At 33.2% G+C, this 26,923-nt stretch overlaps 1 long non-coding RNA gene across 1 annotated transcript in view; it reads left to right on the top strand.

Annotated features, from left to right (window-relative positions):
- The window catches only part of LOC119613134, a 63,632-nt gene that overhangs the window by 8,904 nt on the left and 27,805 nt on the right, over window positions 1-26,923 (top strand). Inside the window, exon 2 of the long non-coding RNA XR_005232207.1 lies at window positions 15,573-15,744. This is a non-coding gene — a long non-coding RNA (uncharacterized LOC119613134). The remainder of the gene's footprint in view (window positions 1-15,572; window positions 15,745-26,923) is intronic.

Here is a 26,923-nt window from a genome sequence, read left to right as displayed (position 1 = left end):
TTTCTCTGCAACACTACAAAGACGAGGGTAATATGTATTTCTGCTGATGTTTGTAACCTACAAAGATATTAGTGCCATAACGGACTGACTGTCCCATAACGAACCAACGAACCAACGAGCCGACCAAGCAAAAAAGCAACCAAACAAAACAACTAACGAAACTAACGAACGAACAACGAACGAACGAACGAACGAAGAACGAACGAACGAACGAACGAACGAACGAACGAACGAAAACGAACGAACGAACGAACGAACGAACGAACGAAACGAACGAACGAACGAACGAACGACGAACGAACGAACGAACGAACGAACGAACGAACAAAAACGAACGAACGAACGAACGAACGAACGAACGAAACGAACGAACGAACGAACGAACGAACGAACGAACGAACGAACGAACGAACGAACGAACGAACGAACAACGAACGAACGAACGAACGAACGAACGAACGAACGAACGAACGAACGAACGAACAACGAACGAACGAACGAACGAACGAAACGAACGAACGAACAAAAACGAACGAACGAACGAACGAACGAACGAACGAACGAACGAACGAAACGAACAACGAACGAACGAAGAACGAACTAACGAACGAACGAACAACGAACGAACGAACTAAAACGAACGAACGAACGAACGAACGAACAAAACGAACGAACGAACGAACGAACGAACAACGAACGAACGAACAACGAACGAACGAAGAACGAAACGAACTAAAACGAACGAACGAACGAACGAACAACGAACGAACGAACGAACAAACGAACGAACGAACGAACGAACGAACGAACGAAAAACGAAAACGAACGAACTAACGAACGAAAACGAACGAAAAAACGAACGAACTAACGAACGAACGAACGAACTAACGAACGAACGAACTAAAACGAACGAACTAACGAACGAACACGAAACGAACGAACTAACTAACTAACTAACAACGAACTAACTAACGAACTAACTAACTAACTAACTAACAAACTAACGAAACTAACTAACTAACTAACTAACTAACTAACTAACTAACTACAACAAACTAACTAACTAACTAACTAACTAACTAACTAACACTAACTAACTAACTAACTAACTAACTAACTATCTAACTAACTAACTAACTTGGAACATCGAAAAATTCGCTTATGAATAAACTGTTAGAGCTAAACTCCTCAAGTAAACATATGGGGGCGTGGCACCTTATTTTATCTGGAAAACCATTAGAGCTAGAATCTTCAAATTTTGCACAAAGCACTTTAACATTCGTGTGAACATTAGGAATAATAATTTGCGAAATTCATTGAGGGGTTATTGAACCTCTCATGTGAATTAAGTACAAATACTTATTCGTACATCCAAGAAACTATTACAGCTAAAGTCCATAAATTTGCACGAAGAACTTCAACATTAATGTGAATATTTTGGTTTTATATTGGTGGACTAGAATAGGGGGTATGCATTAAATACAAAATTTCGTATATCTGGAAATCTATAAGAGCTAGAATCTTCAAAAATCCTAAAGTGAGTTTATATTTATATTACTTTTAGGGTAGCAAAGCACAACGGATATGGCTAGTAATATATAAATTTGTTGATAAAAAACTTCATATTCGATATTTTAAAATTCCAAAATTTAAAAATCTCTGGTTTCGTTATTTTCGAGTTTTCCCTAACTAACCTTCCTTTTGTTTGAATTGGTAAAATTTTGTTTTATATAAATTTAAAAATTTTATACAATTTCCTATCCATTGATATATAAAATATATTTTTTTTTCTCTTTCTTCATATTCATTCATCAAGTGTTGTTATTGACAGATATTTTAACACAAGTATTTTAGAATAATTTTGATTACATTGGTCCCCCGATAGTTTCTTCATAACGCTTGTAGTATATCCTACAGTCGTACTCGATCCACTTGCTTACTTGCTCTGGCCACTGTTGTTTGCTAGTCTGTTAACAACATGTTTTAAAAATAAAAATTTTCTTTTTCTTGTTTCAAAAATACTTGAATTCATCCATCGTTTTGCCGATTTTTTCTTTCTTGTTATATTTTTAAATAAATAATCAAACAAGAAGCAAAAAAAAAAAAAAAGAAAAATTGTTGAAAATTTGAAAGTGATTTTTTTTTTATAGAACATTTATTGTGGTTGGTGGGTATTTTGGGGTTACCTCTAAAATTAAAAATGGCCCAAAACAATACAAGACTAAGAAAACAGTACACAAATGAAATATAATTATAAATGAAAAAAACCGAACAACACGGAGCAACAATCACCAGCAACAACAGCAGCAGCAGTAGTATTAACAGCAGCAAAATATCATCATCTTCAACATTAGCGGTATCAGCAGTACTAGTAGTAAAAGTGTTAGCCACAGTAGTGCTACAATACTTACAGCAAAACGTTTTTCGTAAAAAAGTTTTACAAAAAAAAAATTTTGCAAAAATTTTTAACAAAAAGAAACGCGCGCGTTTTATATATTTAACAAATTTTAAAAAGTGTTTGTGATAAGTTTTTATACAAAAATTATCTATAAATAATTGTTTTAATAATTTTATAAGAAAAAAAAAGTTTATAATCTCTTTTGTAAAAGTAATCTGTTTAAAAAAATACAAAGAATATATAAAGAAAATGTTTATTTATAAATATTGTTTAAAAATATCAATGAAGGACGTCAATAAATGAAAATAAAAATAAATCTACCAAATAAAAAAATTAAAAAATTTCAAAAGTTTAATTAAAAATGGCTAAAATAACCAAAAGTTGAAAATTGTTTTGAAATTAAGTTATTGAAAGTTTTGAATATATGTTTCAATAAAAAATTTTATAAAAATAAATTTAAGCAAAAAAAATTGTTATAAAAATTATTTGCAAAAAATATGTGCGTGTGTGTGTTTTAAAATAGCTACAAAATCAATGTTTACAATATGAAAAAAAAATTTCTCTTAAATTTTGCTCGTGTTGGTGCTTTTTTTTTAAACAAAAACCAGTGTTGACCACATAAAAGTTTTTACACTAAGTTCATAAGCATTAACTTTTTTAAAACAACTTTAATCCCATTTTAATTAAAATAAAACAAAAATCCAAAAAATAATATTTGAAAATATATTTATGTTGTTATTAGTTTTGCTAATATTCAATTCTTAAACAGTTGACATCACTGTTTTCGTGTTTATTTTTATAAATTTCTCTATAAATTCTCTTTCTTCTCTTCTTCCGCTTTTGAATGTAAACAAAAATAAAATTTCCCAAAATATTTTTTTAAAAACATCTGTTTTATTTAAACAGTTTTATGTGCGCGTGTATTGAAAATTTCCCTAGTGTTATTAAAATAAAACAAAAAAATATCCCTGATTTTAAAATCTCAACGCCATCTGCAGGTTTTTTGTTTGTAACAAGAAATGTTTAAGAAAATGTTTAAAGATCATTTAGTGCAGTTACACACCTTAAGGTTGTTGCCTTGCCTAAATGATCACTGTCAAGTTGCATGGTTTTATCATAGAGGGCGCTCTAAAACAAAGTGAGTATTTAAGGTGACCAGCTAAATTTAAAAAAAATCCATAATTTAATCTTTGATCAAAAACATATTGATTGAGGTGATCGCAAATCGTATAGTGAAAGTTGAAAGTCCTGCCAGAAATCCGTTTCATATTGCTCATTTAGTGTTTAAGTCTCGTATAACTATTGTAGGAAAGATATTATGGGTTTGTGCTGATGTTTGTAACACATGGAAATATTGGTTTAGTATCATTTTTAGCATCGATTTAGCAACATCCGTTCGTCCGCCTGTCCGTCCGTCCATGTAAACCTTGTAGTTAAACTACAGGTCGCCATTCTCCAAATAATTTGATGTAATTTCGGTTACATTCAAACTCGGTTATTTTGACCCAAGAAAGAAACATCCCTTAAAGAACTGATTCCGAAACAGTTACACAGGAGCAGTTTCAACTGCAAAACGCTACGTAAGAACCAGTTCGAAAAGTGATAAAATCATTGATCTCAGCGACAATAAAGAACGAGCACAGGAATCGGGGGGTTCTGCGTTAAGATCCAAACCAAGAAATTGGGCTACCTCTATTGGATAAGACCAGTGAAGTAGATTGGGCTGGACATATGTGGTCAATATAATTGACACCCTGACCACATATTGGACATATATTGGGGACGTGATGGTCTATGTAGGACGAGTAGTCGTTGAGCCTGATGCTCCATCCTGATCTCAGTTGTGCCAGAGAAACTCTTGTTTTTGCGCGTCAGGTTTTCCTATCGCGGTGAGCAACCTCTAAGAACTACATTCGTGTGGTAACCTGAAACTCTCTTTCTTGATGAAAGACCCCATCTTGGTGTGATTGCAATCCCGGGGAAAAGTGGTGTTAGCAATACCTCTAGTCTGCAGGGACTATAAACTGATGATAATCAAATGTATCATCGGCCTTTCCGTGGAATGATTTGACATGGGGTAGAACCAGAGAACCACATAATCTGGTACTACCGGTGGTCATTTGCCCGCAGGATTTTGTCCTGACTAGTCAGTTGGTTGAGGTTCTTTCTGGATCGACGTGGTGGCTGTGGTTTAAACCCTAATTTGTGGGAAGTGAATATCGGTTAAAGGACTGAGGCACGGTGAAATCTATATTTCGGGATAAGGTCAGTGATGTGGCCGAAGTCAACATATACCCCACTGAGGAGTGACTGTGGGACTAAGCGTTGGAAATGAGTTGGTGTTAAATGTATATGATACAGGATGAATGTAGGGGTATACGTCTCTAAACCGCCCGTATACCTAGGGTGAGTGTGTCGTCTGTTGTTTTCTATGAGTGTGTCGGATGAATGAAAAGTGTGCTGGGTTGAATGATGATATAGGAAAGGTATTTTATACAAGTTATACCATTGAATTTTCCTTCTTTGTCCAGGTATGTTCAGGGAAAAATCTGTTCATACTTTGGGCTTATTTGATGGATTCGTGTTTTGGACAACCGAATACGTCTCTAGGTTGCCGACTTAACAGAGTCAACAGAGTGTTTTTACATCCCAGAAGTTAAGTAACGGGGCAGCAATGGTCAGAGATTGTATAGCTTGAGACTGGAGCAAAGTGCTTGTACATAGACCGACAGAGCCATTTAGAAAAATTGTCACACGCGTGTAAGATACACAAATGGGTGTTGGTCACAAAAATTACCATACGGGTGAAAAAGACTACCGTGAAATTAGGCCAACACGGCAGGTGTTCACTTAAAGCACTTCGACATTAATTTGTCTGTATAGAACTTACAGTCCGTAGGGCGGCATTTCGGTAGCTTTGAATAATTCTCCAATGGATAGGAAGGAGAACACACCGGAGTAGCATAATTTACCACTAACCACTATAGATAGCCCAAAAGGTTTCGTTCTCCATTCCCCAAGAGCTCCGGGCTTGCGCTTTGACGACTTTGTTTCTACTTCGCAGTACTGTGCGTAATTGCTGACCGTCGAACATTTTGGCGTGGTTCTCAGTCGGTTATTAGGATCGATCGCCTACGAAACCCAAGCATTCTACCGAATCGATGCCAAAGATAAATATCCATAGAAAGTTGGTTGGGCCCAAAAGGTTGCTCATCTATTATGAGCTGCTGAAAACTGGCTAAACCATCACAGGGGGAACCTGTAACGAATGCAAATGTTTGAAACGAGCATTGGAAGAAAAACGCCAACCCTCGGTCACATGTTAAAATACCTGTTGAAAACTATTTAGAAAGTTGAGTTTGCAGAGTTTTATCTAAGTCTCTCTTATAGTCCAGACCTTGCCCGGTCCGACTACTATTTGTTTCGATTGATGTAGAATGCTCTCTTTCTCCCTCTCTCTAAGACATGCATCAGAAAAGAATACTTCCCTCTTATAGTCCAGACCTTGCCCCGTTCGACAACTATATGTATTGATTGATGTAGAACGCTCTCTCTAAGATGCGATTCAGAAAAGGGTATCTTCCCTCTTTTAGTCCAGACCTTACCACGTCCTATTACTATTTGTTTCGCTCAAAGCAGAACACTCCCTCTCTCTCTCTCTCTCTGAAATATGTCTCAGACTAGGATATTCGGAATTGCCTTTCTTCGTTCTTGCCTTCAAAAGATGAGTAATTCTTATGGCGCGTAATCCATATGTGGACAGAAAGATGGGAAAAGGTTGTAGCTAATAACGGTCGCGTAAACTGGATAATGAATATAGGATATATGGGGAAATTCATTAATGTCAAATGTCTCTTAACGATATGGCATAACATTCGAACCTGAAGCTATTCTTGGTTCCGGGCCATTCCAATTCATCTGATTATGAGATTGCGTATCAGATAGTCATCAACGTCCACCTGTTTGATATTAAAGAACTTTATAATTGTTACATGACCCTTTAAAGGACCAAGTTTTCGGAAATTTATTCAAATATAGGTACCCTGATAGGGGCTCGTGTTAAGTTATCAAATCGCAAGCACTTATTTGTAATGTCGAATACGATCTGAATCTGAATCACTAAAATGTTTTCGCACATAAAGTTAATTTGTGCAAATCTATTCAGATTTATATCAGAAGTTTTATATTACTATAAAGTTAACTGCTGAAAGATCATTTAATAATGATCTTAATTTCTTCATAACAAAATAGATAAAAGATTAATTTTTTTATTTATTTTATTAGAAAAATTACTTAAATTAACTAAATATTCTCGAAAAATATTGAAAAAAGATCGTTAAAGAATTTCATTATCGATAAATATACAGAATATTCGTTATTGTTCATAGCTCATTTAAAGCAAAAACAAATACATACAAAATTACAGCAATTTCCGAAATGGAATCCAATGCGAGAAAAAAAAACAAATTTTATTTTATTGTTTTATATACATTACAAAATTTATTTATTTTTTTTTGTTTTGTGTATGTACATTGTACAATAAATACATTACAAAAAACGACATGTTTTTTTCGTACTTTAGAAGAACAAAAAAAAAAAAAAAAAAAAAAAATTAAAAAAATGTGCACATTTGGCTTAAAGCCAACAATAAGAAATAGTTTTTGAAAACAATTTTCAAAACAGCAAAAGAAAAATACAATTTCAAAATGATCGTAAGAGTTAGCAACGATAAAAAGAATTTTATATGCTGCTGCTAATGATGATGATGCACCACTGTACAAGCTCTCTAATATCATAAGATACTTTCCAACTACTGTTTTTGTTGTAGTTATTGTAATTGTTGTTTTTGTGTCGTATAGACAACAACATCAGAGATACAAAGAAAGAAAATGACAGCGGTACATAGAAAATGTTCATAAAATTCGATCCAAGTGTAGAGATACAGTGATGAAATGCTGTTCGTTTTTTTTTTTTTTTTTGGATGATGGTGATGATGAACTCACTCAAGGTACAGTGGGATTGAGTCTATTAATGTTATAAAAGATTTTTTCAAATTAAAATAAAATTTCGTAACGAGGGCTGAAATAAACAAGGTCCTAATACAACCGGATGCTCGGTCATAATACCCATTTATGTATCTCAAAATTTTTTGTAATAAACGCAATGTTACATTTAGACTAGGACAAAAACCTTTCCCATATAGTGGTTTAATTTGATGATTTTTAGAAATTTTTAATTTTTAAATTATGTTCTCAAATCAACCCCTCTTTTGCTCCACTGTGTAATGAATATCTTAGCAAACAACTGTCTACGAATTGGTATGTAAATTTTCTTTTTTATTTCGAAAAAAATGGCGTCCAACAAGAAAAACGTTAAAACACTAAAACAAAAAAAAAAGAAAACGCAAAGTGGAAAATGTCAACAGACTAAAATTTCAGCTGTCGTAGTTTTTTTCCTTGCTTTTTTTAAATTAAAAGAACAAAATTTTTAAAAGAAACTGTGAGAATATGAGTTTTTATAGGGTCCAACCGAAAACGTTTTAAGGCCGAAACTGAACACAATAAAACAGAAAATATATATTTACCGAACCCCTCAGAATATGAGTTTAACTTTGAACTGGAACAGAACTAGAAAAAAACTAGAACGAAACTAAAACAGAACTAGAACAGAACTAGAACAGAGCTAGAACAGAACTAGAACAGAACTAGAACAGAACTAGTACAGAACTAGAACAGAACTAGAACAGAGCTAAAACAGAACTAGAACAGAACTAGTACAGAACTAGTACAGAACTAGTACAGAACTAGAACAGAACTGAACTAGAACTGAACTAGAACTGAACTAGAACTGAACTAGAACTGAACTAGAACTGAACTAGAACTGAACTAGAACTGAACTAGAACTGAACTAGAACTGAACTAGAACTGAACTAGAACTGAACTAGAACTGAACTAGAACTGAACTAGAACTGAACTAGAACTGAACTAGAACTGAACTAGAACTGAACTAGAACTGAACTAGAACTGAACTAGAACTGAACTAGAACTGAACTAGAACTGAACTAGAACTGAACTAGAACTGAACTAGAACTGAACTAGAACTGAACTAGAACTGAACTAGAACTGAACTAGAACTGAACTAGAACTGAACTAGAACTGAACTAGAACTGAACTAGAACTGAACTAGAACTGAACTAGAACTGAACTAGAACTGATCTAGAACTGAACTAGGACTGAACTAGAACTGAACTAGAACTGAACTAGAACTGAACTAGAACTGAACTAGAACTGAACTAGAACTGAACTAGAACTAGAACTGAACTAGAACTGAACTAGAACTGAACTAGAACTGAACTAGAACTGAACTAGAACTGAACTAGAACTGAACTACAACTGAACTACAACTGAACTACAACTGAACTAGAACTGAGCTAGAACCGAACTAGAACTGAACTAGAACTGAACTAGAACTGAACCAGAACTGAACTAGAACTGAACTAGAACTGAACTAGAACTGAACTAGAACTGAACTAGAACTGAACTAGAACTGAACTAGAACTGAACTAGAACTGAACTAGAACTGAACTAGAACTGAACTAGAACTGAACTAGAACATAACTAGAACATAACTAGAACAGAACTAGAACAGAACTAGAAAAACTAGAAAACTAGAACAGAACTAGAACAGAACTAGAACAGAACTAGAACAGAACTAGAACAGAACTAGAACAGAACTAGAACAGAACTAGAACAGAACTAGAACAGAACTAGAACAGAACTAGAACAGAACTAGAACAGAACTAGAACAGAACTAGAACAGAACTAGAACAGAACTAGAACAGAACTAGAACAGAACTAGAACAGAACTAGAACAGAACTAGAACAGAACTAGAACAGAACTAGAACAGAACTAGAACAGAACTAGAACAGAACTAGAACAGAACTAGAACAGAACTAGAACAGAACTAGAACAGAACTAGAACAGAACTAGAACAGAACTAGAACAGAACTAGAACAGAACTAGAACAGAAACTAGAACAGAACTAGAACAGAACTAGAACAGAACTAGAACAGAACTAGAACAGAACTAAACAGAACTAGAACAGAACTAGAACAGAACTAGAACAGAACTAGAACAGAACTAGAACAGAACTAGAACAGAACTAGAACAGAACTAGAACAGAACTAGAACAGAACTAGAACAGAACTAGAACAGAACTAGAACAGAACTAGAACAGAACTAGAACAGAACTAGAACAGAACTAGAACAGAACTAGAACAGAACTAGAACAGAACTAGAACAGAACTAGAACAGAACTAGAACAGAACTAGAACAGAACTAGAACAGAACTAGAACAGAACTAGAACAGAACTAGAACAGAACTAGAACAGAACTAGAACAGAACTAGAACAGAACTAGAACAGAACTAGAACAGAACTAGAACAGAACTAGAACAGAACTAGAACAGAACTAGAACAGAACTAGAACAGAACTAGAACAGAACTAGAACAGACTAGAACGAACTAGAACAGAACTAGAACAGAACTAGAACAGAACTAGACAGAACTAGAACAGAACTAGAAATAGAGCAGAACTAGAACAGAACTAGAACTGAACTAGAACAGAACTAGAACAGAACTAGAACAGAACTAGAACAGAAACTAGAACAGAACTAGAAAAGAACTAGAACAGAACTAGAACAGAACTAGAACAGAAATAGAGCAGAACTAGAACAGAACTAGAACAGAACTAGAACTGAACTAGAACAGAACTAGAACAGAACTAGAACAGAACTAGAACAGAACTAGAACAGAACTAGAACAGAACTAGAACAGAACTAGAACAGAACTAGAACAGAACTAGAGCAGAACTAGAACAGAACTAGAACAGAACTAGAACAGAACTAGAACAGAACTAGAACTGAACTAGAACAGAACTAGAACAGAACTAGAACAGAACTAGAACAGAACTAGAACAGAACTAGAACAGAACTAGAAAAGAACTAGAACAGAACTAGAACAGAACTAGAACAGAACTAGAACAGAACTAGAACAGAACTAGAACAGAATTAGAACAGAACTAGAACAGAACTAGAACAGAACTTGAACAGAACTAGAACAGAACTAGAACAGAACTAGAACAGAACTAGAACAGAACTAGAACAGAACTGAACTAGAACTGATGCTTCAATGGCATAGCCGAATATAGCAGCCGACCGAAACCGGTTATTCCCAGATAGATGTCGATCAATGATCGTTCTATTAATTTAAATATTTCGAAGTATTTTCAATTTTGTTAACCATTTCGCCGAATCCTGTTGAAATTCATTTAAAGCCCGTAATCCGAAACCGAATATTCCATCCCATTCTACAATTTATTCTTTACAAAGTGTGTGTGTTTTCTGTTGCAAAATTATTTCATTTATAAAATATTTAGCCCAAAAACAAAAGTATTGAATATCTTTAATTTACCGGTATTTATTTTCATGGTTTTTCATAAATATTTTGTTTAAAATTATGGTGTTGTTGTTATTTTCTGTTTCATGTACAATTAAAATATCAATGATCAAGAAAAAAACAGAAGAAAACAAGTCAAAATCAATTTGTGATTTTTTTTTTTTTTTGCTACCGATGACTTCTTTTTTCACTTAATTATTTTTTGCTTTAAGATTTTTTTTCTCGTTGGCTCTAAGCCAAAAAGTGGCAACAGTTTTCATTATTTTTTTCAGTTTTCTCATTTAAAATTGTTTTCTATACAGCAGAAAGAACAGTTGAACAGAAAATCTGAAATAAAAACATCATAAGACATTTTACATTTTTTCGATTTTGTTGCTATTTTTTAGTTTTTTTTTTTTTTTTGTGGTAGAAAAACATAGACCGGGTATATCCAAATGAAAATAAAGAGGCGCGTGACTGATTCATTTTTGCCTTATGTATGAATGTGTGTAAATACATAAGTATGTATGTATGTATTTCATTTACATATTTATATAGAAGACTATATGGCTCTTTTACAGATGTAATGATTTTAAAAAAATTTTTTTTTATTTGAATAAAAAATTGGTTGGTGGAAAGGGAAATTTTCGTTGTTTTATATTAAATTCTAATTTTCAAAGTTATGTTTAAACTAGAATGATTTTCGAAGTGATCGAAGTGATAAGGGTTTGAGTCAATTAGGATTCGAATTCAACAAAATTTGAAAGATGGATTTATTAACATATTCTTAAAGTATTTGTTATTTTGATTATATGTTAAAAATGGATCAATTATGGACCGATCGGCATGAAATTTAGAAAAAAGATATTGGTTCTCATCAAACTTGTGTATGACGAATTTAATCCTTATTATTGATTGTATTCCAAAATCATGGACCAATATAGCCCCTTTTCTCATTCAAAGAATTAAATTTTTCTCACCACCAAGATCATTTGTATTGATCTGAACATCAACATGTTACATGGCATCAGACAATCTGTTAAATGATGTGTATAAAATGAAGATATTCGTACAAATTTACATATGTACATATGTATAAAGAATTTTTGGTATATACAAATTTAATATACATATGTACATACATACATATATACTTCTATTTGTTTATATATAATTGTATATATTTACCTATTTATCTACCTACAGATACATATATCTATCTATCCTACAATAACAAGATAATGACAAACATTTCATTTATTTTTCATTTAAAACAGAACAAACAACTTTTTAAGGTGGGTGGAAAATTATCCCCATAATTTTGTTGTTGTTTTTGTTCCATTTTATATATGAACATTCGAAAAAAAAAAAACAAATATTTTCATTAAATGTCAAAAGTGAAAAAAATACGTAATTAAACATCAAATAAATAATTATTTGAAGGACCAAAAAATTTAAGTACAAATACACATATGCAATTCATCATTTATGAAGATTTTGTGATAAAAAAATTTCTTATATTTGATCTTTGGCTTTCTAAATGAAATGTTTCATCTGGTTTTTTTTATCGGAAAGGTTCAAGCAGGATTCAAGTCCATAGCCAAGTCTGTAGACAAATTCATAACCTCATCAGTAGACTAGTACACCGACTAGTTAAGAGGGTACTCAATTGTTATGACTGTTGACTAATCTATTGCCTGGTCCACTGACTAGTATATTGAATATTCTAGAAAAAGAACTGAACTAGAACTGAACTAGAACTGAACTAGAACTGAACTAGAGCTGAACTAGAACTGAACTAGAACTGAACTAGAACTAGAACTGAACTAGAACTGAACTAGAACTGAACTAGAACTAGAACTGAACTAGAACTGAACTAGAACTGAACTAGAACTGAACTAGAACTGAACTAGAACTGAACTAGAACTGAACTAGAACTGAACTAGAACTGAACTAGAACTGAACTAGAACTGAACTAGAACTGAACTTGAACTGAACTAGAACTGAACTAGAACTGAACTAGAACTGAACTAGAACTGAACTAGAACTGAACTAGAACTGAACTAGAACTGAACTAGAACTGAACTAGAACTGAACTAGAACTGAACTAGAACTGAACTAGAACTGAACTAGAACTGAACTAGAACTGAACTAGAACTGAACTAGAACTGCACTAGAGCTGAACTAGAACTGAACTAGAACTGAACTAGAACTGAACTAGAACTGAACTAGAACTGAACTAGAACTGAACTAGAACTGAACTAGAACTGAACTAGAACTGAACTAGAAACTGAACTAGAACGAACTAGAACTGAACTAGAACTGAACTAGAACTGAACTAGAACTGACTAGAACTGACTAGAACTGAACTAGAACTGAACTAGAACTGAACTAGAACTGAACTAGAACTGAACTAGAACTGAACTAGAACTGAACTAGAACTGAACTAGAACTGAACAGAACTTAACTGAACTAGAACTGAACTAGAACTGAACTAGAACTGAACTGACTAACTAACTGAACTAGAACTGAACTAGAACTGAACTAGAACTGAACTAGAACTGAACTAGAACTGAACTAGAACTGAACTAGAACTGAACTAGAACTGAACCTAGAACTGAACTAGAACTGAACTAGAACTGAACTAGAACTGAACTAGAACTGAACTAGAACTGAACTAGAACTGAACTAGAACTGAACTAGAACTGAAGAACTGAACTAGAACTGAACTAGAACATGAACTAGAACTGAAACTAGAACTGAACTAGAACTGAACTAGAACTGAACTAGAACTGAACTAGAACTGAACCTAGAAACTGAAACTAGAACTGAACTATAACTGAACTAGAACTGAACTAGAACTGAACTAGAACTGAACTAGAACTGAACTAGAACTGAACTAGAACTGAACTAGAACTGAACTAGAACTGAACTAGAACTGAACTAGAACTGACGAAAGAACTGAACTAGAACTGAACTAGAACTGAACTAGAACTGAACTAGAACTGAACTAGAACTGAACTAGAACTGAACTAGAACTGAACTAGAACTGAACTAGAACTGAACTAGAACTGAACTAGAACTGAACTAGAACTGAACTAGAACTGAACTAGAACTGAACTAGAACTGAACTAGAACTGAACTAGAACTGAACTAGAACTGAACTAGAACTGAACTAGAACTGAACTAGAACTGAACCAAAACTGAACTAGAACTGAACTAGTACTGAACTAGTACTGAACTAGAACTGAACTAGAACTAAACTAGAACTGAACTAGAACTGAACTAGAACTGAACTAGAACTGAACTAGAACTGAACTAGAACTGAACTAGAACTGAACTAGAACTGAACTAGAACTAAACTAGAACTGAACTAGAACTGAACTAGAACTGAACTAGAACTGAACTAGAACTGAACTAGAACTGAACTAGAACTGAACTAGAACTGAACTAGAACTGAACTAGAACTGAACTAGAACTGAACCAAAACTGAACTAGAACTGAACTAGAACTGAACTAGTACTGAACTAGTACTGAACTAGAACTGAACTAGAACTGAACTAGAACTGAACTAGAACTGAACTAGAACTAACCTAGAACTGAACTAGAACTGAACTAGAACTGAACTAGAACTGAACTAGAACTGAACTAGAACTGAACTAGAACTGAACTAGAACTGAACTAGAACTGAACTAGAACTGAACTAGAACTGAACTAGAACTGAACTAGAACTGAACTAGAACTGAACTAGAACTGAACTAGAACTGAACTAGAACTGAACTAGAACTGAACTAGAACTGAACTAGAACTGAACTAGAACTGAACTAGAACTGAACTAGAACTGAACTAGAACTGAACTAGAACTGAACTAGAACTGAACTAGAACTGAACTAGAACTGAACTAGAACTGAACTAGAACTGAACTAGAACTGAACTAGAACTGAACTAGAACTGAACTAGAACTGAACTAGAACTGAACTAGAACTGAACTAGAACTGAACTAGAACTGAACTAGAACTGAACTAGAACTGAACTAGAACTGAACTAGAACTGAACTAGAACTGAACTAGAACTGAACTAGAACTGAACTAGAACTGAACTAGAACTGAACTAGAACTGAACTAGAACTGAACTAGAACTGAACTAGAACTGAACTAGAACTGAACTAGAACTGAACTAGAACTGAACTAGAACTGAACTAGAACTGAACTAGAACTGAACTAGAACTGAACTAGAACTGAACTAGAACTGAACTAGAACTGAACTAGAACTGAACTAGAACTGAACTAGAACTGAACTAGAACTGAACTAGAACTGAACTAGAACTGAACTAGAACTGAACTAGAACTGAACTAGAACTAGAACTGAACTAGACTACTGATTAGACAAGTCAATAAGGAGACTAGTCTAAGGACCAGTTTGTCTATATTTGGCTATTGATTAATTTTTTATCTAGTCCTCAGAATAATACTTTTCGCCTTTACTTTTACTGACTATTTTCTTTTAAACATAATATTTTTGATACATTTGTCTCGAGCTGTCTGTCTGTCATCTAAGGCCGGCCACCTATAAAAATGTTTCTTTTAAATGGATTTCTGTTTAGAAACAAAAGTGTGTGGGTGGATGCTTCTTGTTGGTTGCAGTTTATTTGATTTTCATTTTAAACCTATAAATCATTTTTACTTTTATGTTTTTATCAAGTATTAATATGTTTTACTTTCCATTCTATATCTTTACAGAATATGCACTAAAAAATATATAACTTCATGGAAAACTTTATATCAGCGAAAAGTCAATTGAAATTTAAATAAATTTGCAATTTTTATTGGATTTAAAACACATACATACATACGTAACCAAGTGATAATATTATGGATTGTTAAAATATTGAAAACTGTAACGGAATTTAAGGTAAGTTTGTTTTAAAGAAAATTAAAATTTTATAAAATTTAAAAAAAAAAAGAAAACATCCAACATTTGCTGTTTGTTAAGGATCTTTGTACTATATTTGATTTCCGCTAAAAACTTCCATGTTTATTTCGTTTTTTTTTTTCATAATAACAGAGAACCTAAATCCCATTTAAATATTTATTCTCTTGTTCTGTTCTTACAACATCTGCCTTTTCTTTCTTGAGCTTGTCGTGCTTTAAGCCATATATCACTTTATTAAAATAAAAGACCCTTTTTTTGTGTACTTCCTTTTTTTTGCTGGTAATTTATAAAGTACTTTTAATGTGGGGCTTTTTTCTGTAATTGAATTGAAATAAAATTACACCACAATTGCATTAAATCTGCCGTTTTTTGTATTTCTTAGGCAAATTGGCAAATTTTTTTTGTATGGTGGCAATTAAAGACACATGAGTTTAAATTAAAAAAAAAATAAAATAAAAATAAAATGGCGACACAAAAATGACAGGTGCCGCCAAAATGAACATAAACTCTTACAGTGGTTTGGTAGTCATTCAAAATAATTGCCAGCACTTTTATAATAACACATCTGTTTGTTGAACTAAATTCTTAATATTTTCTTAAATTCTGACTATAATCTAGACTATTGTCTTGAATATAGTTTAGACTATGGTCTTGTCTATAGTATCGTCTGAAGTCTTGACTATAGTCGTGGCTATAGTCTCTATATATACAAGACTATATAATCCACAGTCTTGTCTATTGTCTCGTATATAATCTTAGCTATAGTCTTATCTATAGTCTCGTCTATAATCTTGACTATAGTCTTATAAATAGTCTTACATATAATCTTAACTATAGCCTTGACTATAGTGTTGAATAAAGCATTCTCTATAGTTTTGTCTATAGTCGTGACTATAATCCTATCTGTAGTATTTACTATATTCCCGTCTATAGTCTTGACTATAGTCGTCGATAGTCTTGTCTATAGTCTTAACTATAGTCTTGTCTATAGTCTTGGCTATAGTCATATCTATAGTCTTGTCTATAGTCTTGACTATAGGCTTTACTATAGTCGTGACTATAGTCTTAACTGTAGTCTTGTCTATAGTTTTGTGTATAGTCTTGTCTATAGTCTTGTTTATAGTCTTGATTATAGTCTTTACTATAGTCGTGATTGTAGTAGTGTCTAAATAGTCTTGTCTATATTCATAACTATAGTTTTGTCTATTGTTTTGTGTATAGTCTGAACGATAGTCTTGTCTATAGTCTTGTCTATAGCCTTGTCTATAGTCTTGTCTTGTATCTTGTCTATCGTCTTGAATATAGTCTTTACTATAGTCGTGACTATAGTCTTGTCTATATTATTATCTATAGTCTTGACTATAGTCTTTACTATAGTCTCGTTTATAATCTTGACTGTAGTCTTGTCTATAGTCGAGACTATCGTCTTTCTAGAGTCTTGACTATATATACTAAAGTTTTGACTATAGTCTGGTCTATATTCTTGACTATAGTTTTTACAGTAGTCGTGACTATAGTCTTGCCGATAGTCTTGTCTATAGTCTTGACTATAGTTTTGTCTCTAGTCTTGACTATAGTTTTGTCTCTAGTCTTGTCTATAGTCTTGACTATAGTCTTTGCTATAGTCTATATTATTGTCTATAGTCTTTACTATAGTCTTGTCTATAGTCTTGACTATAGTCTTGTTTATAGTCTTGTCTATAGTCTTATCTATAGTCATTACTATAGTCGTGACTATAGTCTTGTCTATAGCTTTGTCTATAGTCTTGTCTATAGCCTTGTTTCTAGTTTTGACTACGGTGTTTACTATAGTGTTGACTATAGTCTTGTCTATAGTCTCGTCTATAGTCTCGTCTATAGTCTTGTCTATAGTCTCGTCTATAGTCTCGTCTATAGTCTCGTCTATAGTCTCGTCTATAGTCTCGCCTATAGTCTCGTCTATAGTCTCGTCTATAGTCTCGTCTATAGTCTCGCCTATAGTCTCGTCTATGTATAGTCTTGTCCATAGTTTTGTCTTTAGTCTGGGCTACAGTCTTGTCTATAGTCTTTAATATAGTCTATAGCCTTGTTTCTAGTTTTGACTATAGTGTTGACTATATTCTTGACCATAGTGTTGACTGTAGTCTTGCCTATAGCCTCGTCTATAGTCTCGTCAATGTATAGCTTTGTCTATAGTTTTGTCTTTAGTCTGGGCTATAATCTTATCTGCAGTCTTGTCTGTAGTCTTTAATATAATATAATTTTACTATAGTCTCGTCTATAGCTTTGAGTATAGTCTAGACTACAGTCTTGTCTGGGTCGTTAGTCTTATCTATAGTCTGGTCTTAAGTCTTGTCTATAGTCTAAACTATAGTTTTATCTGCAGTCTGGTTTTTAGTCTTGTCTACAGTCTTGTCTGTAGTCTTGTATATAGTCTGGTCTATAGTTTTTTCTATAGTCTTGTCTATAGTCTGGTCTATGGTCTTATCTATGCTCTTGATTATAGTGTGGTCTATAGTTTTTAGTATAGTCTAGACTATAGTCTTGTCTGGGTCGTTAGTCTTATCTATAGTCTGGTCTTTAGTCTTGTCTATAGACTAAACTATAGCTCACAAATTTCCTCTATAGTAGAGATTGATTCCTGTCCTGTTCCTTTCGCCTTAGAATTATGTATTTACCAAAATTATTTCGTTGTCAATATGAACATTTTTAATGTATGAAAGCGTAACTATAGCAAACAAGACTAGGCAACGTTGTTTTCCTTTAAAATGTAACAGTTAAAAAAAAAATCTAGTTATGAATAGGATATCGGTGTGTAGTAGTGGTAGTTGTTTGGGTTATATTTTTCATTTCCTGTATTTTCCATATTTTATTATATTAAATAATTTACAAAACAAGTAAAAAATAATAAAGCAAAATATATAGGAAACCCAGCAAAAAGTTCTATAGATAAAATAAAGTGAAAAAGTAATTTGGAAACAGAAGAAAAATTTCATAATGAGAATATATTTCAATAAAACAGGAATTTTTATTTATAAAAATTTTTTAATTAAACAAATATTAGGTTTTTATTAAAAAATCTGAAGTATATTTTTTACTGGGTATTACTTGCGTCATATTCTGTATAGAATAGTTGGATGTTTAGGTTTTTCTTTTGAATCTTGTTTTTTGTTCGCCATGTTCAGGATGTTTTTGCACCTTTTGTGCGATGTTGATGATGTTGGATAAAGATGATTATGATGATGTTGATGATGACTACTACTTGGAATAATGATGGTTATTTAATCGTCTTATTTATTGGGAGGAAATGTATTCATTATTTATTAATCTAATTATTTCTTTTTTTTTATAAAATAATACATATAAAAGATACTAAATGAAAAATTTAATGAATGAAATGGCAAGAATAAGCAACATAAGACAATTAAATTATATTTTGTATTGTAATACACATGCTCTTTGCAATAATGATACAATATATGTATATCCAGGGTAAAAATCAATTAAATATGAAAATTAAATTAACAATTTAACAAGATTTATTATAAAATAAAAGGAGTTTAAAGTAGATGTGTGGTAATTATGAAATATATGTAGTTTTGAATTTTATTATACTTTTTAAGAAATTTTAAACTGAAAAATTTGCAATATTCTATTTATTTTGTCTTAAATCTATGCTTTAAGTACTAACGTTTGCAATTAGAATAATTCAAATTCTCTTTATCGAAAATCTGTTGAAACAACTTTCCAATATTTGCTAAGAACCATTTAAATCATTATAATCTTGGGATTTTCCTTAAATCTGCAACAACATTGTTTTAAACTTTTCCATTCAAGTTTTCTTCTGCAAGCTAATAAAATGATATGAAAGCATATGATACATACACTCTTCTTTGTACCCTACATCACTATAGTGGGGAGGTTATTATACGTTTGAAACACCCAAAAATATCGGTTGTATACTCACCTTAAAGTATAACAGTCGGCTGAGAATCGATTAAGCTATATCCGTCCGTCCGTCCGTACAGGTTCATGTAAATTTTAAGCGCACTCACAGGTCACAATTTTCAAGATAATTTCACCTAGTACCCATACAACTGTACCCCCAGAATAGGGCTTTTGAGCTCACAATTATTTTGAATGTTCTAGTATCTATAAAAAAAGCGGGAAAACTTAGTTTTGTATAATGATGGGACCTCATTTTTGCATAATGATGGGACCTCATTTGACCTTAGCCCCCATACAAAGTACTCTCTGGAATATAACTTGCCCGACTATACATTCTTAATTGTTTTAAATTACACAGGCCGAAAAATTTTTAATCCAGAGACCCCACTGAATTCGCATCTGGCCTTAGAATTTCTCCATCACATCTGGGATTTGAAAGATCTTGGCCTAAAGTTTGAAAAACCACACGAAAGTGATTTTGAGTCAATTGGAACATTCGTCATATATGTGTGAATCAGAGGGACTTCACTAAGTTGACATCGGCTATTTATATATATTCATTCATTTCAATTGAGCTGGAAAAGTCTCAAAAGTGTCTCTCCTTAGATATACGTGCCTTGACGGCCTTATATCTCGGTGGTCTTTTTCAACTGGGTGGACTTGGACGGTCCAGACGGCCTTGATCAAGTACTCGAGCTATATAATCTCGTGCCATATCAGTCCCGTTGCGGTATGACAGACAGCATGAGATCAATCCCAATGTATACCCCGACAAGGAAAAAGCAATCACTAATCTAAAGTCAATAGAAGGGGAGACACCCCAACATCAGGTGAACTCAATTTTCCGATATATTAGCCGGAAAATGACTACCAGTTTATAGTACAGGCAAACTAGAGGTATTGGTAGCACCTCTTTTGCCCGGGATTATGCAATAACACAAAGATGCAGATTTCACCAAGGTAACATGTCCGTCTGTCTGGGGCAACCTGGAGACAGACGGACATTACTTAATAGACTTCTTTATAGAGTTTTTATAATCATCTTATTGGAAAGGTCTTCTAAATACCTTTATACGTTAAGTATACGTTAGCAATCAATATACAGAAGGTAATATACGATATATTGGAGACTAGAACCATTACAAGTTGATTTCAACTGATGTATGGACAGACGGACATTACCAAATGGACTGGGTTATATTTTATCTAGTTTTCATTTGATAAGCATATTATCTACCTAACGAAGCAAAAATACATAAAATATCTCAGTAATCTAGGGATCTATGTTTTGTTTATGGACAGACGGACATACCTAAATCGCAACCTTTTATATATAAGAATTCATTATACTCGGTTTGGATAGATCCTTAGAATACCTTTCAGTTGATGTACATATTGCTTAATAAGTTGATTTCAACAGACACACGGACAGACAGAGACACTTTCAAATCATCTCGGTTATATATAGTAATATATAGTCATTGTGTTGAATAGGTCTTTTAAGTGACTTTCATTCGATATATGTACGTATTGCCTCCCTACCAAACTACATATGTATGTATATTACAAATATCTCAGTAATCGTCTTTTATGTTTTATTTGTGGACAGACGGACATCGTTAAGTTGCCACCTGTTATATAGATTCGGATTCATTATATTCGGCTTGAAAAGGTCTTTAAAATATCCTTTAGGTGAGATACATATTTTTGATTTACAAAACGAAGTAAATGATATAAATTTAAACTTAAAACCGTATAAATTGGTTTCAACAGACCCACGTACGGAAAGACCTTTTTAAGTTGACTCAATTATATATTTGTATAGATTCATAGTCATCGTATTATGAAGACACCTTTCATATGATATATGTACATATTGTTGGCCTAACGAACGATATTAAACATATCTCACCGATTAGCATTTATGTATTTTTTATGGACTGACGGACATACTCGCCATCCGTTATATAAATTTTTGACTTTAACACAAGCACGGATAGACAGACATTGGTAAATCGACTAGATTATACATACATATATAGTGATTATAGTATTGAAGAGGTCTTTTATATACCTATCATATGATATACATATTGTCTGCCTAACCATCAATGGTTTTTCAGATTTCTTAGATCAAAATAGGATGGATCATGGACATCGCGTAATGAACTGGACCTTTTCAATATCGTAGAAGTAACAAACAGAATGACAGACTTCTATACACCACCATTACTATAGAGAAATGTATAAAATTTTAATCTCCTAACTAAATTTAGCTACACTAATATAATCTCTATAGATTCCATAGAACAGACATAAAGCTTAAGCATTTTAAAGCTAATCACACATACATACACAGTTACATTAGAAAACAACATTTTATTACAATGTATGTATATGGGTAAAAGTTGCAAGTGAATCGGGATGTTGATGCACTTACTACTTCGCTTCAGTATTCCCTTTTAAAAAGATGCATATAAGATTTTTTATATGTTGCTATAACTTGGTCGGGGGTGTGCAAAAGAAAATGTAAAAAAAGTTAAGCTGATTTTGTTGTTATTGTTTTGTATAGAAGTATTTGTTTTTAATGCGTTACATTTTAAACTAATACACATGTAACTTTTTTAAGTGAAAGGGCAGAAAGAAAAGCTTAACACCCTATAATGGCAAATAAAGTAAAAATCTTAGGGATCTGTCTTATTTACATCTTACCACTGGTTCTAGTTTTTTATAAAGTCTAGGATACAGTGTCTGTATTACAGACCCATTTTCTCCATTAAAATCGGCTCTGTAAGTCTCAGAACGTCGGTTCATAATTCCAATCTTTTCTAATTTCTTAAACATTACCCATTGTAGGGTATTACATAAATATTATGTTATTTTCATGACATACCAACAAACACTGCTGCTGATAATTTCTGTACCAACAATAACAAAAAAAAAAAAAAAAAAAAAAACACGTATGACTGAGTCCGTCTGTCAGTAAATGACGCACCAACCAACCAACCAACTGAACATACAACTAAAGCACATAAATTTTCATTTGGATTTTCTTCATAACCCGCTCTGGGGGACGATTAAAGCAAAAAAAAAAGATATAAAATAAAAAAATAACCCCCTCGATACATACACTGAAATTGAAAACACCAACAAAATATACAAATAAAAATTGTCTGACGTGTGTGTGCGTTTCAGCGAGCAACTGTTTGTTAGTGTGTTTTCGAGGAGCTGCTGCTGCTGCTGTTCGATGGCTGACTGGTTTGGTTTGGTTCATGCAGCCAGAACCAAAATCCACATTAAAAAAAATAAATAAAATGTTTACGTGTGTTTATGACCACAATAAAATTAATTTTCTCCTCCGCCACGTTTTTTCTTGTGGATGTGATTTTTTTCTTCAAAACTATTTCATTGTTTTACTCGTGGGCTCAATTTTATGAGATGTCTGTGAAATGTTTGTTTCGGTTTCATACTCCCCCCTTTCGCCTTCCATTTGGCAAAATGAAATATTATTCAGTTAAATGTTGCTCTATATCGGTGCTATCATAGTTTGGGCAGGGTGTTTGGTGACAAAGAAGAATTTTGTTCTAGTTCAGTTCTATTTCAGTTCTATTTCAGTTCTAGTTCAGTTCTAGTTCAGTTCTAGTTCAATTCTGTTCAGTTCTATTTCAGTTCTAGTTCAGTTCCTAGTTCACGTTCTAGTTCAGTTCTAGTTCAGTTCTAGTTCAGTTTCTAGTTCAGTTCTAGTTCAGTTCTAGTTCAGTTCTAGTTCAGTTCTAGTTCAGTTCTAGTTCAGTTCTAGTTCAGTTCTAGTTCAGTTCTAATTCAGTTCTAATTCAGTTCTAATTCAGTTCTAGTTCAGTTCAGTTCAAGTTCAGTTCTAGTTCAGTTCTAGTTCATTTCTAGTTCAGTTCTAGTTCAGTTCTAGTTCTGTTCTAGTTCTGTTCTAGTTCTGTTCTAGTTCTGTTTCTAGTTCTGTTCTAGTTCTGTTCTAGTTCTGTTCTAGTTCTGTTCTAGTTATGTTCTAGTTCTGTTCTAGTTCTGTTCTAGTTCAGTTCGAGTTCTGTTCTAGTTCTGCTCTAGTTCTGTTCTAGTTCAGTTCTAGTTCAGTTCTAGTTCAGTTCTAGTTCAGTTCTAGTTCAGTTCTAGTTCAGTTCTTGTTCAGTTCTGGTTCAGTTCTAGTTCTGTTCTAGTTCTGTTCTAGTTCTGTTCTAGTTCAGTTCTAGTTCAGTTCTAGTTCAGTTCTAGTTCAGTTCTAGTTCAGATCTAGTTCAGTTCTAGTTCAGTTCTAGTTCAGTTCTAGTTCAGTTCTAGTTCAGTTCTAGTTCAGTTCTAGTTCAGTTCTAGTTCAGTTCTAGTTCAGTTCTAGTTCAGTTCTAGTTCAGTTCTAGTTCAGTTCTAGTTCAGTTCTAGTTCAGTTCTAGTTCAGTTCTAGTTCAATTCTAGTTCAGTTCTAGTTCAGTTCTAGTTCAGTTCTAGTTCAGTTCTAGTTCAGTTCTAGTTCAGTTCTAGTTCAGTTCTAGTTCAGTTCTAGTTCAGTTCTAGTTCAGTTCTAGTTCAGTTTAGTTCAGTTCTAGTTCAGTTCTAGTTCAGTTCTAGTTCAGTTCTAGTTCAGTTCTAGTTCAGTTCTAGGTTCAGTTCTAGTTCAGTTCTAGTATACAGTTCTAGTTCAGTTCTAGTTCAGTTTCTAGTTCAGTTCTAGTTCAGTTCTAGTTTCAGTTCTAATCAGTTTAGTTCGTAGTTCAGTTCTAGTTCAGTTCTAAGTTCAGTTTCTAGTTCAGTTCTAGTTCAGTTCTAGTTCAGTTCCAGTTCAGTTCTAGTCATCTATTCAGTTCTAGTTCCAGTTCTAGTTCAGTTCTAGTTCAGTTCTAGTTCAGTTCTAGTTCAAGTTCTAGTTCAGTTCTAGTTCAGTTCTAGTTCAGTTCTAGTTCAGTTCTAGTTCAGTTCTAGTTCAGTTCTATTCAGTTCTAGTTCAGTTCTAGTTCAGTTCTAGTTCAGTTCTAGTTCAGTTCTAGTTCAGTTCTAGTTCAGTTCTAGTTCAGTTCTAGTTCAGTTCTAGTTCAGTTCTAGTTCAGTTCTAGTTCAGTTCTAGTTCAGTTCTAGTTCAGTTCTAGTTCAGTTCTAGTTCAGTTCTAGTTCAGTTCTAGTTCAGTTCTAGTTCAGTTCTAGTTCAGTTCTAGTTCAGTTCTAGTTCAGTTCTAGTTCAGTTCTAGTTCAGTTCTAGTTCAGTTCTAGTTCAGTTCTAGTTCAGTTCTAGTTCAGTTCTAGTTCAGTTCTAGTTCAGTTCTAGTTCTGTTCTAGTTCAGTTCTAGTTCAGTTCTAGTTCTGTTCTAGTTCAGTTCTAGTTCAGTTCTAGTTCAGTTCTAGTTCAGTTCTAGTTCAGTTCTAGTTCAGTTCTAGTTCAGTTCTAGTTCAGTTCTAGTTCAGTTCTAGTTCAGTTCTAGTTCAGTTCTAGTTCCGTTCTAGTTCCGTTCTAGTTCAGTTCTAGTTCAGTTCTAGTTCAGTTCTAGTTCAGTTCTAGTTCAGTTCTAGTTCAGTTCTAGTTCAGTTCTAGTTCAGTTCTAGTTCAGTTCTAGTTCAGTTCTAGTTCAGTTCTAGTTCAGTTCTATTCAGTTTTAGTTCAGTTCTAGTTCAGTTCTAGTTCAGTTCTAGTTCAGTTCTATTTCAGTTCTAGTTCAGTTCTAGTTCAGTTCTAGTTCAGTTCTAGTTCAGTTCTAGTTCAGTTCTAGTTCAGTTCTAGTTCAGTTCTAGTTCAGTTCTAGTTCAGTTCTAGTTCAGTTCTAGTTCAGTTCTAGTTCAGTTCTAGTTCAGTTCTAGTTCAGTTCTAGTTCAATTCTAGTTCTGTTCTAGTTCTGTTCTAGTTCTGTTCTAGTTCTGTTCTAGTTCTGTTCTAGTTCTGTTCTAGTTCTGTTCTAGTTCTGTTCTAGTTCTGTTCTAGTTCTGTTCTAGTTCTGTTCTAGTTCTGTTCTAGTTCTGTTCTAGTTCTGTTCTAGTTCTGTTCTAGTTCTGTTTAGTTCTGTTCTAGTTCTGTTCTAGTTCTGTTCTAGTTCTGTTCTAGTTCTGTTCTAGTTCTGTTCTAGTTCTGTTCTAGTTCTGTTCTAGTTCTGTTCTAGTTCTGTTCTTGTTCAGTTCTGCTTCGTATAAAGAAATTTTCCATTTTTTTACATTTCCATCAAAAGTCTTAACTAACTGAATATATTCTCCTTGTTTTGTAGCCTGAGTAGATCAAAAGTGGAAATATAATAAAAAAATTAAATTTTCCTTAATAACCAGCATGCATACATAAGTAAAAATAATGAAAAGTTGACACCACCCAACTAACATTTATTTTGCTACATAACACAGTGCTATCAATCATTATTAGAAAGAAAAAATCGGTTAGCAACATTATTCGATGAAAGACAAATAAAGTTAGTTATGCGTTAACAACCTTTCACCTTCAAAAAAATACATTGTACTTAATACACACCACACTCTATAAGTTGCGCGCAAATTATTTGGACTCTCGCCAAAAGAAATTCGTAAACAAGCTACCAAAAAAACAAAACAACAACAAATTATTTTTGTGATGCGCGACAATGCTTGGACAATAATATTAAGCGTGTAAATAAAAAAGAAACAACAGCAACATTAAGCAACCAACAGCAACTGAAGTAAAGAAATAGTCCGAAAAAGCGCATCATGTATGAGATCGAGGGGTTTGGGTTTCTGGTAGTTATATGTATGTTGTGACGGTTGGGGTGGTATTAATACGTCTTTGATTTTAAAGTACATAGTTGCTGCTGATGTTGTTGTTTTTTTTGTTCTTTCTTGAGTAGGCAGCACGTATTTTATGATGATTTTGGCTTCTTAATGATACGCTTGGTGTTTATTCTTTGAAAGGAATTTTTTAGTATTTTTCGCTTTCTAGAAATTTTTTAGTGTCAGAGACGAATTGTGGACTAAGTACTCGTTGCTGAATGCATATTGAAATTGTCCATAGAATGTTAATAACAAACAATTAGTCTAGTATGTGAATGTTAATAGTTATTAAATGGTCCCTATTTCAGACTGCAGATTGTGGACTATAGAGAAGTCAAGACAATAGACAAGTCTATAGTTTCAGACAATAGACAAGTCTATAGTTCAGACTATATCCTATCAACAATTCTATGGGTTTTTTCTTGCTCGGTTTGGTGGCTTATACTTTCACCACAATATAAATATTCACAATTAATCATCAGCAGCCTGAATA

The sequence above is a fragment of the Lucilia sericata genome, unplaced genomic scaffold (genome assembly GCF_015586225.1).
Source record: "Lucilia sericata isolate MDLA Ls3-8-SP2 unplaced genomic scaffold, ASM1558622v1 Contig001984F_arrow, whole genome shotgun sequence".
NCBI classification, from domain to species: Eukaryota; Metazoa; Arthropoda; class Insecta; order Diptera; family Calliphoridae; genus Lucilia; species Lucilia sericata.
Note: the sequence above shows the minus strand (reverse complement) of the source record. Positions and strands in the feature narration are given on the sequence as shown.